Source organism: Furipterus horrens, unplaced genomic scaffold (genome assembly GCF_987537825.1).
Source record: "Furipterus horrens unplaced genomic scaffold, mFurHor1.1.pri manual_scaffold_1, whole genome shotgun sequence".
NCBI lineage: Eukaryota > Metazoa > Chordata > Mammalia > Chiroptera > Furipteridae > Furipterus > Furipterus horrens.
This window is the reverse complement of record NW_028327171.1, coordinates 203,396,248-203,413,707: the sequence shown is the minus strand read 5'-3', so window position 1 is coordinate 203,413,707 and position 17,460 is coordinate 203,396,248.

Here is a 17,460-nt window from a genome sequence, read left to right as displayed (position 1 = left end):
GCTTATCTCCATTTTGTTTAGCTCTTTTTCTGGAGTTTTGATTTGTTCTTTCATTTGGGTTATGTTTCTTTGTCTCCTCATTTTGGCAGCCTCCCTGTGTTTGTTTCCATGTATTAGGTAGAGATGCTTTGACACTGTGTCTTGGTAGTTTTGCCTAATGTAGTGGGTGTCCTGTAGGGTCCAGTGGCACAGCCTCCCCATTACCCAAGCTGGGTACTGGAGGTGAACCCTTTGTGTGGGCTGAGTACACCCTCCTCTTGTAGTTGAGCCTTGGTTGCTGTTGGCATATCAACGGGGGGGGGGGGGTGTTTACCCAGACCAATTCAGCTGCAAGGATTGGCTGTGACCACTTACCACCAAATTCCCACCCTCTGTGGAAGATCAGCTGTGCAGGGGCAGGGTGGTGGTGCCCAGACATGGTCTATAGCTATTCACTGGGAATACTGTCCCTGGGGTTTCCCATGTGGTGCAGGCCAAGGTCTGCCCCCACCTGTGTTTTGCCTGGGACTACCATACATGAGCTATAAAGCAACCTGAGGTGGCTGCTTTGTGCTGGGCTTGGAGATTCCCGGGAGAAGCCATACTGTGGATCCAGGCTGGCTGCTGGTAGTGCCAGGCCTGGGGCTCACCGAGGCCAGAAACAGCTGGTATTTTAAATCAGACTTTCTGGCTCTGAGTCCAGTGCCTTTTCTTCTATTTCAACTTATTCCTGGGCCTTGTGATCTTTTTAACTTCGATGTTTTTCAATCCATTTTCATGTTCTTAGTCTGAAATTGAGAGAACAGCTGAAACTTGAGGGTTGTTAATTTTGTCTTTAAGATTTAATGTCTTGTGTTTCTGGTCAAGCTGCTTCATGAATCAATATTCAAGAAGCATTTATTGAGCATATATGATATGTCACACATTGTGCTGGAAGCAGAGGATGCTGTGGTTTAACAGATACATTTCCACAAGAGTCTGGCAATCTGGCAGAAAAGCTAGGTAATAAATAATGGGGCAAGAGTGTAAATGTATATATTTGCAAGTAGTTGCTATGAAGGAAACAAGCAAGAGACTGAGATGGAGAAAAACTGGGTAAGTGAGTTCTTTCAGATGGAGTGATCAGGGGTCAATGGGTTGCTTGGCCTGTTCCTGGACATACTCCAGTCTTGGCCATGTCATGAGTCATGATCCTGGAAGTAATGGCTTCCTTCCACTCTCAACATTACCAGTGAGATTCTTGGCCTGAGAATGTCGGTTCTTGGTGTTTTACATAGCATAAGCAACATAAAACTGTTGGAGGCTACAAAATGTGCACAGATGTTAAAATAAATACAAATCCTTAAAAGATGAAAGCGAGTCCAGATTTCTCCAAGAACTAAATAAGAAAAGGGTTTCCCTGATGGATAACGAAGTAGCTATCATACATAACATACAAGAGACACATAGGCTTTTTACTTTTTTAAAGGAGTAGGTTGGGAAAATTTTTTATTAAATTATCATTGGCATACTTGTTGCCTTTCTTTTCAGAGTTTTTATGTTTCCCAGCATGTTTCTATGCAGGTGAAAACAAAGACAAAGGTGGCAAGATCAGGTAGGAGATGGGTACTGAAGTGTACACAGACAATGAAGTAAACATAAAAATATGTGTCTGTGTGTGGAGTGGGTGTGGTGTTTGTGCATGCGGTGTGTGTGGTGTACATATGGTGTGCATGCAGGGTATGCTGTGGTGTGTGTATGTGTGATGTATGGAGTTGATCACATGCTGGTCAGCTGATCAAAAGGTCCATAGGCAATGCTGATCAAGAGAGCATAATGCGTGTTAACCGAAGTCTTTCTGAAAGGGTTTGATAGGCTGGCAGTAAGCAGGCGACATCTTAGAATGCCAACATATGGGTTATAAAAGGGACCTTAAGGGGCACCTGGTTTAACCTCCTTATTTCCTATGTGAGAAGATGAGGCCAAGGAAGAGAAATGATGTACTCAGGATTTCACGACACCACAGTGGTTGGAGCCACAGCTAGGACCTCAGTCAGTGTCGCCATTCCCACCCCGGTTCCGAGCCAGGACACCATAGAACCAGAGAAGGGATACTGCCCTAAAAATGGGACTGAGGAGTGAAAGGGAAGAGAAGGCAACAGCGCTGTTGGGGCTCGCCAGCATGAATTCTCATTATTTAAATAACTTTCCTTGCCTAAAATTATTTGTCTCCTAAAATGTGTTACTTATTTCTAACATAAACATCTTAAAAAAAAAACAACTTTAATATGTAGATTTTTATACAAATAATTCTAAACTGTTAAAAACCAGGTAAAATATAAAATATGAAAATAGCAATATTTGTTTTCAAAATTGATTAAATTAGTTGTGTTCTTGCTAAAGGAAAAACAAATATTACAGTTCCAAGGCCAGATTTTGCTCGTTTATTCCAACAAAAAATATGCTAGAAAAAAAAATGCCTTGGCATAGTGATTTGTTTAAAATATAAAGTTATAATTCTGGAAGCAAAGCTGTGCCTTTCACTCTTTGAAAGCCAGAATAATATGGTAATTAGAAAAAGGATGGGGACTAAAATATAGCTCAGTGTGACCATTCACTGTGGTCTTGTGGCTGCAGAGAGCGTGTTATCAGGGGCAAGACTGGGTGACAGAGTACAATTGCTGGTAAACATCTCAAGTTGAAACTGTGAACCTGATGAATCTACATATGGATCCATATTTTATGGGTACAATGATACTTGTACTTATTTTATTTCCTTTCCCATGCCACCCTGCTCCCCAAATACACGAGTAAGTTTGAACAAAGCAACTAAATTCATATATTTTGGGTGAAGACAAGGATTCTAATATAATCATTTTTGTGAGTTTTGAAAAATCTATCATATGTCAACTCTCTCTTTCCTCAGTTCATTCTCTTTGTTCACGTGGGTGAGTTCTAGGTTTATGTTCTTTTGGGGGCACCCCCAGTTGGATATCCATCTTCATGTCCTTGTTCCACAGTAACATCAAAGTCAACATCATGACCGCTTCTTAGGCTGAGTTCTCCAGAAAGCAGAGCCTGAGATACTCAGGGTTCTTCAGAGAAACAAAATCAATAGAAAGTATATTTACGTAGAAGGAGATTTATTTTAGGGAACTGGCTCATGCCATTATGGATACTGGAAAGTCCTAAATCTGCAGAGTGGTCTGTCAAGCTGGACACCCCGAAAGAACTGCTTCCGCAGTTCGAATCTGAAGGCCATTTTTGGGCAGAATTCCCTCTTGCTTGGGAATTTATTCTATTCAGGCCTTCACCTGATTGGATGAGGTCAACCCATACAACAGAAGGTAATGTACTTTACTCAAGGTCCACCAATTTAAATGTTAATATCATCCAAAAACACCCTCCCAGAAACATCCAGAAAAATGTTGCATCACAAACCCAAGCACTGTGGCCCAGCCAAGTTGACACATAAAATTAACCATGCCATGTGTGAATAGTTTATTTGGGTAAATTATCCCAAAGAGGAGTGAGGGTAAAGGAGAATGAAACAGGAAGGAGGGTGATCCAATACAGAGAAGGGTTACCCAGTTGGTCCTGGGCAGCTGGGTGATCTAGCCTGTAGGAACTTCTGAGAAGGGGAAGCATTTGTTCCATCATCTCCATCCTCTTCTGGGTGCCTACTGTGTGGTAATTCTCCTGCACTACACTTGAGTGCTTTGGGGTACCTTCGGGCGTGCAGGCCACTACAGACCAGAGGAACCCTGGTATGAGGAGCTCCAGGGGAAGTGAAGAGGCTGGAGGCAGGGTGGAGCCAGTTCTCATCTGTTCAGATTGGTGGAAACTGCTCAGAACTGGCTGCCGAAGCCTTGGCTGCCATCAGAAATGAGACTAAGAGCTTCTGGATGGTTCTGAAGAGGTGACAGTAGTCTTCTCCCCAACAGCCTTCTTCTCCCCAAACCCCTGTTTTGGGAACAAGGCTACATCTTTCAGCCACCAAGCTTTGGAGTCATTAGACGCCTCCATTTCCCTTATTCCTCATACTTGCTTAAGGCCAGTTTCTACCATTTTTTCTGTCTTTTATATCTCTCATCTTTGTATTCTTTCTCTTCAACCCCAATGTTTTCACCACTGTCCATCAAATCCTCACCTGTTCTTCTCTAGGTTCATGAAATAATATTTTAACAGGTCTCTCTGCCTCCAACCTTTGACACCTTCCAGAGCAATCTCTCTAAAACGTGTATCTGACTATGGAATGTCCCTTGCTTAAAACACCTCAGCAGCTCTGAAGGTTGAAGATGACATTTCTTCCAGCTTCTCTAATTGGCATACAATGCTTTTTATAATCCGACCCCCATTTACCTCTCACTTCATCTCTTGCAACATGGCTCCCCAGATGCTCTGCTCCTCTAGGGAAGGACCCTTAGAGGTTCCTCAGGGCAACATGCTCTGTCATGTTGATGCCTTTGGCCACACCATGCCTGGAATGTTCTCCCTCCTCCCTATGCCTCCCTCCCCAACCCAAGTTTACCTAGTAAACATGTACTCCTCTTTCAAGATGTGGCTCAGGTGTCACCTTTTCCTATGAGATTTTCCTGAGCCATCCAGATGTAAAATGGACTAACTCTGATGGTCTTCCTACATTTTCATGCATCCTTCATTAGGCCCACATTATACTGAATTGCACACACTATTAGAATATCGGTCTTTTTTGAAACAAACAGTAGTTGCCTTGACAGCAGGATTCCTATTCTGGCCATCTCATTGCCATGTACTGCTCAGCCTGGCACAAAATAGATGCTCAGTAGGATAGTTGGTGATGAGGTGCTGAGGTGGCTCAGAGGGGCTATGCTTGAACGAACTGGATGGTGGAAAGACTTCCTACCTGAGACAGTGAGGCAGGAGGCTGGGGAATGATCACATTACATCCTCTGGCGAAGTGGAAGACCAGGTGATGGCCTTGTGCATCTGGATTGTGTTAGGGACAGACCTGGTGCAGAGAAACGGAGATATATTTGCCCCTGTGGAGCCCCTCTCCCTTACAGCCTGAGTCGTAAGTGCAGTTTAAGCAGAAGCTGAGTTCTTAAGGTCTAGCCAGAGAAGGTTGTGTTGGCCTCTCTCCCCAACAGCCAGAGCTTGTAGGTTCTGAGAATTTGTTCCTAATCTCTGCTTACAGGACTCTCAGTGGCTGAAGTCAGCATGAAAGGGGCCTTTGTCTGATATGGGAATGGCTTGGGGGCTAATCTCTCCTTGGAGGCATTTTAATTCACTTTAATGACTCTGCCTCCTGTCAAGCTTTTCTTCGGTGATGGGGGTTTGTTAAAGAGATTTGAAGGAGGAACATGAACCCCCAAATCTAGCCTTCCTCAGAGAGTGCTGTTCCAGGGAACACAGGGTTCTGCTAAATGTATTAGGTTGTTTTGGAGTGCGTGGGGAGGGGGGCAGAGTGGACAGAAGGGAAATTGTATATCTAATAAACATGTGCATGTACAAATACTGCATGTACTTGTACCAAGCACATCCACCAGCCTGCTGTGACCTTCCCCGCCCCTGCTCCTGCTGAACGTGGGGGAGGTGAAGCAGACAAGACAGAATGATGTCATCCTTAGAACACTGTCCTTTTTCTCCCTCTCTTTTTCTTCTCTAGTTTTGTATAAACACAGCTGTTTGTGAGGAATGCTGGCTTGGGAAAACAGAAACCGTCGGCATGAATGACCTTTCCTCCCCACCACGCATCCCTTCCTACTGAATGTGGGAGACTGGAATGCTTTCAGCCCAGCAGGCCCATTGTACTCACATCTGTAAGGCCAGGCCTTCCAGCTTTCTGGTTGGGGCCTGGGGTGACCAGGCACAGGGACTGTGCAAAGCTCTGCAGGCCAGACAGAAGCTCTGGATGCAGGTGACGCCTGAGACCATCTGTGGACGTTTCCTAGAGGGATGTCAAGAGGGGAGAAGGGCTGCTGTCTTAGGCTGGGAGATGCTGGGTAGAGGCTGGAGGGGTGGGGGGTGGGGAATGCAGGCACTCACTGATCTGCCAGCCTTGCTCACATAGCTGCCAGCCTCTGGGAAGCTGAGGGAAACAGAGCAGCATTGGTGGGCTTTGAACCTGGGCTTACAACGAAGCTATTGAAAAGGGACATAGGAGCTGTGCCACACTTGCCACAGTAACCTGTTTCCCTCTTCCAGGGCATTCGTGGTCACAAATGGGGACCTAAAATCTTTTATTCTTTTAAGGAATGAAAAAAATGGGGCAGCTAATGGGAGAAATCAGGCCTGACCTCATGCTGTCCAGCTCCCTTGGAAATCCAGCAACACTGCAGTCCGTAATTTATTGCTGGTGGTTTTCCATTCCCAGATGGTGACCTCTGGACTTCGTAGGTTAGGGTGGTTTTATTCAAGCTACTGAACTTGGCATTTGGGCTTGCTTTCTGGCCCCTTGCCCCAATCCCTATCTACCAAACCTCTCTTAGTGCCCCACTCACTTGCAAAGAAGAAGTAGTGAGGACTCCCCATGCCTCCTATTCCAAGGACTGGGCACCCCAGAACATGGCCCAGAACAGCTGTCATGGGGGAATGAACAGGATTCAGTACTAGAGAAATGGAGGTGGGTGGTGAGCCAGTGGTCTCCTTCAGTCACCTCTTGGGTTTGTACTGGGAGAAAGACAAGCTTTTACCCACTTTTCCATGTTAAGTAAGTAACTTTGAGCCCCTGAGGCAACATTTGGCTCCTGGTTGCCTCTTTTGCCTGCAGTTTGCCAAAGCAAATGGAGATCTGCCTCCTTACACTCACTGGGCACCTGCCACGTCTGCCAGGAGAGCAGCTAGATGCCTAGTATCTGTTCCAGTTTTATTGTCATAACAACACTGTGCTATTAAAGAGTGTTATTTTATAATTAGTGATAAACTGAGGTAAATGTAGTTTAAGACACATCATCCAATGAGTTAGTGATGGAGCTGGGATTCACACCAGTTCAAGTTTCAGTGTCTATACATTCCAGGGATTCAAAAGGAGATGGAAGAGGTAGGAATGACCAGAACAAACTTGGTAGATAGAAAGGGATAAAAATAACACCCCTCACCCCGCTAAGTAGTCCCCTTGCAACCCCAGATCCAACATTATTGAGTTATTCCCTTGAGCTAGGCAAAACTCTGTTTTTGAAAGCAAATATTTCTGGAAGGGGAAGTCATTTAGCCATTAAAATGCCCTATTAAAAAAGAAACAAGCTCTCATTTTCTTTTAAAATGTTGTGCTTTAAATTGTGTTTCTTGTAAAGTAATCCTTAACAGAAATTAGCTTGTATCAGAATAAATGTCTGAGAGGGAGCTCTTAAAGGGGTTGGGAAGTGTACTCTTTGACATTTACTCTTAGAAGCACATTTTAAGTAATTCTTAGAAACTGATAAAATCTGGTAGGAGAAAAGGATTTCTCTTTTTTAAGTAGTAGAATATTGCACCATTCTCATTTGAAAAAAAGATTATATCACTCTAATCACTTAGACTTCTGCTTCAAAGAAGGAAAAAAAAGGCATCTGAAAGAGAGTTTGAAAGCTTCAGATATGATAAGATGAGATGGTATTTGTTAAAGCACTGGGAAAAACCGAGTGTTAAATGAACAGAAGCTATTGTTATTCTTCCTAGAGAGAACCTCCTCAGTGGAGGAAAAGAGTGAGAGAAATAATGTCCCAAGGCAGTATTTCCCAAGAGTTTTCTGCAAATCTATGCATCAGGTTGTCAATAACTGCTACATGAATGCAGAATTTTCTGGAGAGATGCACTTGGAAAACACTGTATTTGACAGTTAAGCATATTTCTTTATGACAGGAGTGATCAGAACTTATAATTGATAATTGTGTGTGGTAATTCTCCTAGAGGGCGGGTAGTATACTTTTTTGACCAATACAGAATTTTTTTGGGGGGGGATGGGGTGGGGTGGGCATTTCATAAGACCAGTATTCTCTGGAACATAGTTTGAGAAACACAGCCTAAAACAATAGTCAATATGCAATATGATATGGCAGTTCACATGATCTGAATTTAAATCCTAACTTCACCACTTAAAAGAGACACAAGCTTGGGCAAGTTATTTAATTTCTCCAGGTCTCAGTTTTTTCCATTTGTAAATAGGAGGAGTAACATTACCAATTTGCTCCGTCATGAGGATGAAATGAAGAACATTTGCCATATAGTAAGAGATCAAAAAATATTAGTCACTGTTGTTCTTGCTATTGATATCTTATCCTGGTCCCTTATGCACATGCTGAGCTCCAGCAGAAAGGGAAAAAAAGTCACCATGCATTTCTGCATCTTTCTTCTTGCCTTTTCCTCCACTTAGAATGCCTTGTGCACCTCAGTCTATGTCAGCCCAAACAATAGCAAGATAAATCTTGAAGCTACTTTCCCCGTTAGAATGTTCTGGATTCTCCTAAATTTTCCTTTCTTAAATCCTCAACTTCTCTCTGTAGGTTTCTTACACTTACAATATTTGGCTTTGTAGTTTTGTCTAATTTATTTTTTTCCTGGAGAAGATGTGTTCTTTACCTTTGGTTTCCTGGTACCAGGTATGGTACCTTTATCAGCTGTAGCTCCACTAATGTTTGGCTGAGTTTTAAATTTCATTGCACTCTACTGAGAGGCAAACACCCATTAGTGAGATTATCCTTAAGTCCTTTTCTGTATAGATATCACCAAACTTTTATAATTAGGCAAAGATTGGTGAAAATGGACCCTAAGCAAGACATAGAGTAGGAGGGGAAACGAGGAATAATAATGAGGATTAAGTATGTATTATGACTGTTAAGTTTCTTTTTCCTTAGAAATTTTCCAATTAAAAATGTTCTATCCCATTTTTCCTATTTATGTCCACCATATGTTGGGGTTTGTGTTTGGTAGTTGTATGGTTAGGGAAAGTAGAAGAAAATCAGAGACAACCACTGCCTATAATCACAATTTTACTAGCATGACTGTAAGTTTCCATAGCTGTTGCCTCTTTTCTTTTATTCATTCAACAAACATTTACTGAGAACCTGTGTGTGCTAAGCACTGGGCTGAGCTGGGGCATAACGATGACTGGGTCAGACCTGCCCTCTTGCCCTCATGAAATTGCGACCTGATGGGGATATAATTGAGTGAATAAAATATGCAATTGCCAATCCTGGTACATAGTAGGCATTTATCAATGTTTATTTAGTGACTGACTAAATAAAAAAATGAAGGCAACTATTGTTCCAGGCCAGTCTGCATTAGGCAGGGCTGCTGTGTTGGGTCACAGCGGCCAGAGGTTCTGTACAGCATCAGGGACTCTGCAGAGACGAAAGGTGAAGCCTAATCCTGGTACTGGCAAGGTGCAGGATTTTCAGAAATTGTGTCTGATGTACAAGTTGGTTCTGCTTCCAGATGGAAGAGAGTATTCCTTCCTAATTATTTTGCCTTAGAATGGCCCACACCTCTTGCAGAGTTCTCATGGCCCTTTGTATGGCCCATGCACCACTGTTAGCAGTTTTGTCATCATTAGTAGGTCTGTCCCCTCACTCTGGGCTTTGTAGGGCCCATCCTAGTGTCCTCTGGCCCTCGACACAGAGCCTGGCACATGGTAGGTACTCAGGACCTGGTTTCTGGGGAAATGAGAAAATGTCCTATAAGATGTCTCTCAATAGAGGCCCAGAAGTTGCCTCCTAACTCCTGTGTCTGAAATCTGAACCCTATCAGCAGCCCCCTTTCCCTGACCCTGACTTGAACTTTAGTCTGCTAAGCTGAAAAGAGAGAAAGGCGCAGGGTGGGAAGAGGAGCAGGCGTTTTTCTTAGCCCCATGGTCATCACCCCCCTCTTGCCCATGCTTTCCAGGGCAGATCAGCAGCCAGGTGGAGCCGGCTGACGTGCACAGCAATCCCTGACAGGAGCAGGAAGGACCGGCGGGAACCTATACAGCCCACAGGGTGTGTGCAGGGTCTGATGACCGCCAGCTGAACTGCTGCGGTCTGGTCTGAAGACACACACAGCTGCTCCGGGGCTGGGAGACCTGGTGGGAGGAAAGCACGTGTGAAAGACGCAACCCCCAGAGCGCCAGCAGAGACTTTACAGGCAGGGTTCGGGTCTGAAGGCCTAGGCTGTCTCTCCAAGTGGGAGGCCTGTGGAAGGGAGCTCCACAGGTCCCTGAGAAGGCTGAGACTGGGGTCAAACATGGAGGGAAGACCAGGGTGGGAAGTCACCCCATCCCATGCTTCCTAGGTGATGGAGAATTGAGGAGGGGGGATGAGAGAGAGAGGGTGAGAGAGAGAGAGAGAGAGAGAGAGAGAGAGAGAGAGAGAGAGAGAGAGAAATGCTGCATTTCTCACATTCCCCACATTCCCTCATCTGTCTGATTCTGGGTAGACCCTGGGAGACAGGTAGAGAACATGGAATAAACACTTGAGGACACTGAGGCCACAGAGAAGCTACCTGGCTCAAATCTTAAATTCCGAAAGTCTTATGAACTCCTTTTTAGGTGATGTTATAAGCAATAATATGTAGTCTGAAGTGACTGAGATGATTCTCTATTCCAACTTCCGTGCTTTTCAGATAAAGCATTTGAATGATGACATATCTTGTCCCAAGGGAATGGAAAAATACTTGGGGGTTGGAGTCCTGGGGGTCAAAGCAAAGTGATTGCCTCCCACATCCTTGGTGAAGAGGAGGAGGTTTGTAAGGGTCTCTCAGGCTCCATCCTCAGATTTTTGTTGGATCTCTTATTCCCTACAAGGTTGCCTTCTGTGTTTACTGTTAGTGATGGGGGAGGAAAGCAAGCGTGCCACTCCCACCTGTTCTCAGAACCTGGCCTGTTTTGTACCTGGTAGACATTCTTGTTGAAGGAGCAGGAGAGACTTGCTGCATCTAGCACCATCTTGGGTCCTGGAATGGATTGCATGGTGTTCTGAGGTCCAAAAAGACTGGCATATAGTGATAACTGGAACCTTCTGCCCACTCTGCAAGGTGTTGCCAAATAGTGCGCTGAAGGCAGGAGGGTGATGCACATCTATCTTAATGAATTTTCTTGTATCTGAGGCTCTGGCTGTCCACAGAGCAAGACCTTATCTGTTCAGGTGCTGGCTTTAGCACCACTAGTTTTTATCCTGTCCCTTACCTCCAAATCTGACCCTGATGTTGGTTGAGAAGATCAGGGGAACAGAGAGAGGCTGAGTAGAAATGAATGAAGTTCTGAAAAGGGACAATGGATTTATTAGGTGGACTATGAAGTATTATCAACATTGTTTTATACATGGGAACTGAGGACTAGAGATCATGCTGGCTGAGTTTCTCAAAGGTTATAAGAAGAGACATGCTAGGTCAACTTTCAGTTCCTGGGGTTTGTTTCAGAGATTCAAAGGAATGTGGACTAGCGTGGAAAGTGGTCTCTCCAGCAGCATGACACATGGGACCCTGAGGTTCTAGGACAGTGAGGTATGGCATTAGAGCTTTCTGTCAACTTCATTTAGGACACAGCATGATTTTAGGGACTTGCCTTCTTCTATATGTATTTTAATTGACTTAGTCCATTGGTTAGGGTGTTTCCAACTACAAGAAGCAGGAAGAGTCTCACACTTGCTTAAGTGATGGAGACATTTAAAATCTCACATAGCCCTGGCTGGTGTGGCTCAGTGGATTGAGTGCTGGCCTGTGAAACAAAAGGGTCGATTCAATTCCCAGTCAGGGCACATGCCTGGGTTGCGAGCCGGGTCACTGGTGGGGGGCGTATGAGAGGCAACCACACATTGATGTTTCTCTCCCTCTCTTTCTCCCCCCCTTCCCCTCTCTCTAAAAAATAATAAGTAAAATCTTTAACAAATGTTTAGAAAATAAAGTAAAATCTCACATAGAAAAAGTCTAGAGGCAGGATGGACTCTAGGCATGACACACTCACCTGGATCCATTTCTTTCCCTTCTAAGGGTTGCTCTTATCTCAGACCATCTTCCCTCATGCTTTCAAGATGGCAGGCCCCAGCTGCTGGGGCAATATGCTTTCTTCTTTCACATACAGGCAGATAGGAAAAGTGTGTAATAAAAATTTTTCCTGGCATGTAAGTTTTCCCCTCCTACCTGATTAGACAGCTTAAGTCATTTCTGGACAAGTAATAGTTGTTAAGGGAATGCCAAGTGGTAATTGGCTTAAATCTGAGTTCTTGAACTTTATAAGCACTGGTCAGGGAGATGGGACTGCGATGATCAGGCCAGTGTGTTCAGCACCCACACCTGAAGACACATGAGATAAGTGAGGAGGGCAGAGACCTGGACAAAACTGGTCTCCTCAAAAGGAAAAAGGGGTGAGAGATGCTGGGTAGATACACAAGTGAGTCCATTATGCATAGCATTTAAGCCTCCCCAGAGACAGTGGCTGATATCCATGGGAAAGATCGATGACTGCAGAGATGGGACCATACGAAATCTACTGATCCTCTCTCCCTGGCCAGAAAAGTTGTGATGAGGTGGCAGGGTTGGTTTTGCTCAACACTTGAAGCATAAGCTATAGCAATTTTTGCAGGAAATGATTGCATGAAGGCATTTTCCTTATAAGGGCGCCATAAAATTGACAGGCTCCTAAGAGCTAGTGGACCTAGTTCAGTAAGGTTAAGCCCCTGGGCCAAGGTCATGCACTGCTGCATGTCAGAGCCTAGACCAGAAATAGGTCTTGTAGCTCGTATTATAGTGCTCTTGCCTTAATCCCGGGGCGATGTCAGTGCGGTGAAAATGACATCAACTCTTTGGTGGTAAAGATATGTGTAAAGAATGCAAATTTTGACCTTGGGCAAGTTTCTTAATTTCTCAAGTCACTGGTTTACTCACTACTCTAATAAAGGGATCTTATTAGAAGAGATTAAAAGTACCTTCCAATTCTAAGAATCTATGAATAACTTTAAATCATGGTTCTCTTCCAAGAACCTGACAATACTTGTTCTATTAGGTCATTTAACTGCAGATTATTTGTTTAAATAGTTTCCCAGGAGTGACCCAGAACATCCTACATAATAAACCAGTTGTTAAATCATAAACAATATGGACAGGATTCATCATTGTTATGGTTCCCAGCTGAACATCCCTGAGGCCTCTGATTACTTGGACATTCTGGCTAATGGAGCATTGTCAGGGATTCCCTATATAGATGACCACTTTTCCAAGAATTAGAAAACAGCAGACTGTAACAGACACTAGATCTGTGATGAAAAAAATTACACTTTTAAAAAATGAAATAGAACTGTGAAGAATCAAAGAACTTTGTGTTCTTCTTTTACCTCCCTTGTTATCTTGGTATTCTTGTTCTCCAACCCACACCTTGTTACCATCAAGTTCTCAGTTTAGATGACTGGTCCCCACTTAACTAGTGGAGGTTGAGAGTGTTATGTTTCCTGGAATATTTGTAGGAAATCTTAAAACCTCCAGACCAAAGAAATACATTCGGCCCTCATATCTGTAGGATTTATACCTGCAGACCCAACAAAATGTGGATTGAAAATATTCAGAAAAAACTGTCACATTTTTACTCATGTGTACTGAACACATACGGACTTTCTTATCATTTTCTAGTCTAAACAAGGTGTAACAATTACTTACATAGCATTTACATTGTGTTAGGTAGTAATAAGTAACACAGAGATAACTTGAAGTATATGGGAGGGTGTGCATTGGTTATATGCAAACAGTACACTATTTTATATATGTGACTTGAGCATCCACAGATTTTGGTATCTGCAGGGGTCCCGCAACCTATCCTATGCAGATACTGAGTGATGACTGTATATAACTAATGATAGCATTTTCAGTCCTGTGATGGTCCAGCATAAGAAATATGGGGACAAGGAAGTCTTCTTAGAGTATCACAAAGCATAGACTCTTTTCTGTTTTCCAGGAGGGATACCCCAAAGTTTCAGACATCCTTCAGAATCTGAGTTAGTGCTATAAGGAAGGCATGCAAGAGAGGAAGAGAAAAAGGTTTCTTGAGTTCAGGGAGTTTATGTTCAGAGTTCTCAGTCCCTTCACAATGGTTTTATGTTTTCCTGATGAAGAGCAGAAAAATACATACTCTTAAGAGGAAGAAAAAAAACCATGCAGAACAGTAGGTAGAGTAAAATTTTTTCTGTATTAGTCAGGATAGTCTAGGTTATTCATTAGTAACAGCAACTCTCAGAAACTGAACATGACCAAGGTTTATTTCTTGCTCACATCATGGTCCAGTGTGGGACAGCTGGTTGTTTGGTGTGACTTTCCTCCAAGTGGGGACCAGGAACCCACACTGCCTTCATTGTATAATTTCATAATCTCAGAATCCTTTGCTTTTAGCCATGGGATGAAACAGAGACATCATGGAGAAGGCATTCCCAGTCATGACTCTTGGACCAGAAGTGACATGTGACTTTTGCTCACACTCCCATTGACCACAACTCAGATAAACGTTCCCAACCTAATTGCAAGGAAATCTTGGAAATATTTTCTTGTCGCATGCCTAGAATTAAGTCACAATGTGGTAAATAGATATCCTGACATGATTTTTGCTGCATCATTTGCTACCTGTATATGTGTCAGTATGAATTTATACAAATAAAAAGAAAGAAGTCTAGACAGAAGTGCTCTAAAGTCACCTCTAAGGAAGGCAGTGGGATTGACAAGGTAAAATAAGATAGGACTAAAGGGGACTTTCAGGATTTAATCCTTTTCTGTATCACATTAAAAATTTTAAGAATGGTGTGTTTATAAATTACCTGTGTTATTTAACAAAAACCTCCTCTCAGTTTCTGCCTTTTAGAAGGATTTTTCTCTAGTCTGCTGGAGGCTAATGTTGGTAACTCAGGTTACTTTATGATCCTCTGTTAGGAGGGCTCACTTTTCTCACACTTAAAAATGGGACACAGAGGTGCCAGGAAGGATGTTTGGATCAGTATGAACCCTTTTTTCTTCCAGCCAGAGACCTAAAGCTTGGAGGGAGAGCCACTTAAGCTATGGCTGGACCCAGACACCCAGCAACAACACTGAGCATCTCTCTCTCTCTCTCTCTCACTTTGCTCTCTTCTGAACTGGCTTCATCCTCTGGGAGGCTCCTCTCTAGGGTGGCAAAATGGACCAAAGTCTCAGCTTAGGTAATGGCAGCTGAGCATCCCCAGTGGCAAGTGTCTTTTTGCAAGATTTTCACCCAGAAACTTTTGTCCTGAGTCTCTTTGGCCTTTCTTGGGCCATGGCCATCACCATGACTTTGATTGGTTGGGTCTGAGTCAAGGAGGTAGGGAGGACAGGGAGTCAGGCATAGGACTCAAACACAGGACTGAGCATGTGCAGAGGGGTGGTTCCCCAGATCCCATTTACAAATTGAAGAAAGGACTATTTATCTCACTGTGACAGGCCAGAGAGGAGGAGAGTTTCTATCAGGAAGGTCTTTCAGAACTTGTATCATAATCACCAGAAGGAAGCCATGTGCTCACATGGGACCAGCCTGCTGTTACAGCTTCTAAGCTGGGGCCTCAGAGAAGGTGGGGGTCCCTCAGGATGGGTGGTGAGGTAGGCTAGCAGTGGCTGCAAGGCCTGGGGAACTGAGCTGCTATGGTGATATCTGTGTGGAATCTAGATTAGGCGGCTTGAGGAAACACTGCTTTGGCTTGAGTCATTTTTTCTTGCAGCTCAGGAAGGTGGAGGAGCACCCAGCAGGAGCCAGGATCTGTAAATCAAGCCGCCATCCGGTGAACTATGTCCTCGCGACATTTTGATGAGGGAGCATGGCGCTGTGGTCATGCTGGCCTCCGGGTCACTATGGGGCTTTGGATGTGCCAATCCCTGCTGTCTGCTTTACCATGGCATATGTTGACCCACGCTGGCTGATAATGCACCCCAGCAGGTCTCCAAGATATCTATAGAGGCTGTTCTTCTTCTGCGCCCTCCCAGTAGCATGCCGCCTGTCTCCTTTGCTACTCATTTCACAGTGCAGGGACCCTGGAATGTCACCCAAGATCCAGATTTGTTCTGTAGATACATAGAGACCTTCTCATAGAGATCTGAGGCCACCCTGACCCCCAGGCATTATGTAGATGAGATGGCAGAGCTGGGAGGAGCTCAGTGACTCTCACCTCCTCCCAAGAGAAGGTAAGAGGATCTATCAGAAACTGTGATCCTGAGTCAAAACCCATGGATGTCACTGGGCAGGAGTCAGAGTGCCAGAGGTGAGGCATTAACTTTATGAAGGTCACATAGTTATTTAGTTAATTTGTTATTTTTGGCAGACTCACCCAGTACGTGGTTCTCTCTTGGTCATTGTTTCTCTCTATTACTTCACCTCCTTGATGGCTTTCTCTGAGTGAAGTGAGAGGCAAGACCCAGAGAAAGACAGGAAGGCAGGAAGAGCATGGGCCTGGGTACTTTGCCCCATTTTTAGGTTAAAAGAGTTTATCACTTCATATTTCTTTATTATTCATAGGTTTGGAATGCCTGAGCCACAGGGTACGTTCAGATTCTCATGTTGTTATATAAAACTCCAGGGGACACTTCTCAGCCTCCTTGAAGGCAATATTGATTCAGTCCGTGGAGGGATGTTTATCATCCAGAGCTATCCCTACGTGAAACAGGCTATCTTGTGAGGTAGTGAGCACCCTGTCAGTGAATGGTTAAGCAGAGGTCAAAGGACTAGTAGACAGGGAAATAGTGTAGGCGGTTCATACAAGACTGAGTTCTAAGGACTCATGGAATTCCATGAGTTTATGACTCAGTGGAATGAAATCCCCCCAGCCTCAAGGCCTATTGGGCTCCATTGCTGTCCTTTCTCTGGTCCTTGTTTGACTCAGACAGCCTGGCTGACATCCAGTAAGGGTGGGCACCAGGCCAGGCCAGACAGGGCCTTGTAGAGTGTGTGAACCTGCTGGGACTTCCTCTCAGGTCCTCATCAGATGTTTGAATTAATCTCCAGGACAATGAGCATTCCTGTGCCCTTCTGAACTGAGTGTATTGTGCCACTTCCCCCACGGTCCACTCCCCCAAATCCACAGAGCTGTTTATTTTATTTTCATCCTCGGAGGAGACACACAGGAGAAAAAGGCTTTGATGTTGTCCTGAGGGCCCTGCAGGGAGCATGCTTCTGAGTGGCAAAGCTGGAGAAAGGCATTTTCATCTCTTTTCTGTTATCTGCCCCATTGGAGTGAACGCTGGGCAGGGAAAGCAGGAGGATGAGGGGTTAGGGGGCAGGCAGGTGCTGAGCTTGTCCTGTGTCTAGATGTCTCTTCCCTGATCTGGAGCGGAGACAAGAATGGACAAAGACATGAGGCCACTGGACAAGAGTGTGTGGAACTGAGTCCCGTGCATCTGTACCTGGGCTGTGCCCGCCTCACACTCTAGGGAGGCTGGTGCCATTGAATGCCAGACTGTTGGGGCTAGCAGTAAGCTTGGAGAGCCATGAGTTTCATGACTTGGTTAGTTAGAGGAAGGCATCGAGGCCTGGAGAGTCCCCAGGAACTGGTGTCAGAGCCTGACCAGGCCTTTGGGTTTCCTGCAGTCTTGGTTTCC